This window comes from Lolium rigidum, unplaced genomic scaffold (genome assembly GCF_022539505.1).
Source record: "Lolium rigidum isolate FL_2022 unplaced genomic scaffold, APGP_CSIRO_Lrig_0.1 contig_36583_1, whole genome shotgun sequence".
Taxonomy (NCBI): Eukaryota; Viridiplantae; Streptophyta; class Magnoliopsida; order Poales; family Poaceae; genus Lolium; species Lolium rigidum.
This window is the reverse complement of record NW_025900357.1, coordinates 1-4,447: the sequence shown is the minus strand read 5'-3', so window position 1 is coordinate 4,447 and position 4,447 is coordinate 1. Positions and strand designations below refer to the sequence as shown.

Here is a 4,447-nt window from a genome sequence, read left to right as displayed (position 1 = left end):
TCGAGGAGATCGACACGTCGTCAGAAGATCCGCTAGTTCACCTCTCTTCCCCGTACCTTGAGGTGGAACCTCGGGGCGAGGTTCCTTGTTAGTGGTGTCGATTGTAACGGCCCCGGGTAGCACCCATATTAGAAATGTTTGTTGTTTTATTTTGTGCATCATCATGCATCATGCATCATATCATCATCATGATTTTAACAAAATAAAATTATTTTTAAATAAAAATTACTTTGTTTTTCCGCTCTCATATGGTTTTTATAATAACCTCCCCTTGTCTTTTTCTTTAAACAAAACCCTAGCAACAATAATATAGAATAAAACATTTTCAAATGTTCTCAAGTTTAAAATAAACTTTGTTCTGTTTGGGTTTCAAAATATTTTAAAACAGTTTTAACTCAAAGTGTTGTTTGGAAGGGAAAAAGATTTTAAAATTAAAACCTCCTCTTCCTGGACTCTCCTCTTCTCTTGCCTTTCCTCCTCTAGCCGGCGGCCCAAGTTTTCCTCCTGGCAGCCCAACCCACCGGCCCGCGTACCCCTTCGCAAAGGCCTCCTTCCTTTTTTTTTCTTCGTCCTCGTCACTCTGGAAAGCGACCGGAGCGCTCACGCAGATGGTGCGCTGCCGTGGTCCTCCCCTCCACCCTCCACCACAACCACTCCCTTCTCCTCTCTTTTATTTCAATCCGCACACAAACCCTAGCTCGTTCCCCTCCTGGCGCCGCCACCATCTTCCTCTTGTTCTCTTCTTCCTCTTCACGTAAAGCCAGAGAAAAGAAGCGAAGCCATGGCTGCCTCACACAAACATCAACCGTGCCGTCTACTCCGACCACCCCTCGCCGAGCTGACACCACCAGAAGAACCGCACCGTCGCCCTCTCCATCCTCCCCAAAGGAATCGAGCCGGGGCATCTCCAATCACCACCAAATTCGCCGATTCCACCTCCGGCCGGCCGACGAATTCTTTCGATTCCGACCGTCTCAGTCAGTCTCTGGCCTCCCCGACAGCTCCGTGACCTTCCTGGTGAGATTCTATGCGTCCTAAACCTCTCGCCCTTTCGTTTCCGTTCTCTGATGTTCCTTTGGCATTGATTGGCCATCGCTGTCGCAGGTGCTCGTCACCGGCGGCACTCCGTCCAGTTGCCGGCGCTTCCTCCGCCCGTTCCTGGTTCCCCACGTCCAGGCGCACCACCGGCGACACCTTCCTCGACCTTGTTCGTTCGTGGACGTCGAATCCACCCCCGACCTGAGCTTCCCCGTCATGGCGTAGGGAGAAGTCCGTCTGGTTCCTTTGTTTATTCTTGTTGCTGCGCGTCAATTCCGTGTACACGATCTAATCTGGAACCATCTGGTCCGACCTTGCAGATACAATCCAGCAGCCCAAGTTCGAATCCCATCTGCTCCTTTTTGGTTTTTCAGCTGTATGTGCGTCAGCCCACCGGACTGAGATCCATTTCAAAGAATCCGGCGCATCAAACCTATCACCCTACAAAGTGTAGCCCATCTGGTTCGGCCCTTGCTCCCTCATGCGCGAGATCCAGGGTTCAAAGCCCACCTGATGCATAAGCCTCAACCTTTTTGTTTTATTTTAAAAACAAATTGGTAAAATCATATCTTGCAAACGGTAACTCGAAATAAAATGTATTTTATATGAAAATTGATCAGAAAAACATGAGGAACATGAATATGCCATCCATTCATCTGTTTGCATCTCGCATCATGTCGCGCGTTGATAGTTGTGCAGGTTCACCTAACATATATGCGGAGTATTTCGGACACCGACTAGGGTTTCCCCCGCTCCGCTTAATTTTGAAGTAGCGCACCTTTGCCATGATATGCCATGCTAACCAACACTTAAATTTGCCGGTAGAAATGCAACTCCAAACCTAATTTGTTTGTCCGGGGTTCCGACTCCGATTAATTTGGATAAATGCATCGCATCATATCTGCCATGTCATGCATATCGTCTTGCTCATGCCATCCATTCATCTGTTTGCATCTCGCATCATGTCGCGCGTTGATAGTTGTGCAGGTTCACCTAACATATATGCGGAGTATTTCGGACACCGACTAGGGTTTCCCCCGCTCCGCTTAATTTTGAAGTAGCGCACCCTTGCCATGATATGCCATGCTAACCAACACTTAAATTTGCCGGTAGAAATGCAACTCCAAACCTAATTTGTTTGTCCGGGGTTCCGACTCCGATTAATTTGGATAAATGCATCGCATCATATCTGCAATGTCATGCATATCGTCTTGCTCATGCCGGTTCTTTATCTGTAGTAGTAAGACTTGCACCCGTTGTTTGTCCAGCATTTGCTTCTTCCCGAATAGGATCGCGAAGTGGTGTGGTGAGATACGACAAGTCCTTCGGATGTTCCTCGGCAAACTTTAACAGGCAATCATTTCCCCTATACTTCTGCCTCTGCAGAAGTCGCTCACCTATTTTATTTTGCCTTCTCCCTCATGCTATCCTTAAGTTGCGTTCTTGTCACATGTCCCTTCCACTTGTTACCTCAAGCAGCCTATATTGACTCCACCAACCACCTACAGCTATTGTTTGGTTACAGGTCCGCCTTGCGAGTCGTAGTGCATGCTAGTCGTTGTTTTATCTCGTTAACGTTGTTGTTATCTTATCGGGATATGTTGGGTTGTTGGGAGGTTATCACATGCTATATCGGTTGTTGGAGATTCACATGCTTTACTTATTTGTTAACAACTAAAATTGTAAGCGAGAGGCATGCGCAGAGCCCCTTTGCGAAAGCATCGGAACTTTGACTCGCTAATGTCCCCTAGGACCCGAGTTCTTGTTATCCGTTCCGAGATTGAGCGCTCTACCCATGCGTGGGGATTCACCGGGACCCCTCACCCATTACCTTTTCTCAAGTTAGTTGAAAAGGGGGCCACAACCTTGGTTTTATTTGGCGCATGCATGTTTATATACTTGTTGCCTTCGGGTGTTTACTTCTCGTTGCCTTCGGGTGGTTTATTTCGTATCGCACTCCATAATTGCTAGACGACTTATCTAGTGCTTGGCCGTTAGTGCCCGCCTAGACGCCTACGCAACCTCTGGATCCGTCTCGGAGTACGGCCGAACTTCGTCACGGGTAGCTTAGTTGGGTGGCCCCCCTAGGCATTCTTGCAGATCTGGGAACGGTCTTGTTGTGAGACTCCGCACTTGACTATGCGGGTTCGAGCATGCGTGTATGGTAACACTGGGTGCACCCTGCAGGTGTACATCTTATCGATAAGCCGTGTCCGCGGTTATGGACGACTTGGAATTGTATAGCTTGATCATAGAACAACTTACACCGATACTTGTTGTTAATAATCCGATAATAACTTGCGTAGTAATATAGCATTACTACAACCGATACCTAATAAAACTTGTCCACCGTTGAGTGCCTTTTACATTGCCTCTTCGCAATTGTTGGAGGGGATATGTGTAATCGGCAGGGTTATGTTTGTGTAGTATTTTATCGGTTACCTTATGCGCTCTCTCACCTTCTCTGATTAGACGAATGTTGTAGAGTGTCTCTATAGGTTTTTAGTGCTTGCGCTGCCGCTAAACTCCACCATATTGCCTATGACGTTCCTCTTGCATCCTCTAAGTCCCCTGCGTGCCTCAAGTACAAAGGACGATCGGTTGACGAATGCTTATACGTCTTGAAGTCTTGTTAAGTACGAACCCGTACTTATTGCTGCTTCTACGGGATATAACCGGGCAGGTATGAAGATATGTTCGATGAAGACGACGTTAGCAAGGTTACCCTTTCGTCTTGGCCTGGGCAGGGTTATGGACGCCACTAGTTATCTTCAGGACTCTTAGTCCAATTTGTATCTTGTCCGTACTCGGACGTATTCGATCTTCTCTATGATTTGGATCTTTGTATTGTATATTTGTATCTTGACTCGTTGGAGTCGTTCTTGTAATATATATGTATCTTTTGGGCTCTATTGTAATCCTGTTGTAATGTTACCGCTCGTGTTAATTCCTCTGGCATCACGTGTGTGATTCGTCGCGCACGTCGTGTCGGAGGGCGTCTCTGAATCGATATCGTGCGGATTTTGGCAGGATTGCTGGAATCCTCAGGATACCGGTTCCGGGGCGTCACATTATGTTACTAAATTGGTGGAAGCCATACCTACAAAAAGTGCTGATGGTGAGACCTCTTTAAGAATGCTTTTAGACATTATTTTACCTAGATTTGGAGTTCCTAGATATATTATGACAGATGGAGGGTCTCATTTTATTCATGGTGGTTTTAGAAAAACTCTTGCTAAATATGGTATTAATCATAGAATTGCTTACGCTTATCATCCTCAAACTAGTGGGCAAGTAGAACTATCAAATAGAGAAATTAAATCTATCTTGCAAAAGACTGTTAATAAAACTAGAAAGAATTGGGCTAGTAAATTGAAGGAAGCACTATGTCCGCCAGAACTCGACTTTG

The 4,447-nt window shown here is 46.3% G+C and overlaps 1 long non-coding RNA gene across 1 annotated transcript; it reads left to right on the top strand.

Annotated features, from left to right (window-relative positions):
- Positions 1-702: 702 nt before the first annotated feature.
- Positions 703-2,352, top strand: LOC124681225. Its single transcript, XR_006995778.1, has 4 exons — positions 703-1,017; positions 1,105-1,269; positions 1,359-1,500; positions 2,307-2,352. It is a non-coding gene; the product is annotated as an uncharacterized LOC124681225 (long non-coding RNA).
- Positions 2,353-4,447: the final 2,095 nt, after the last annotated feature.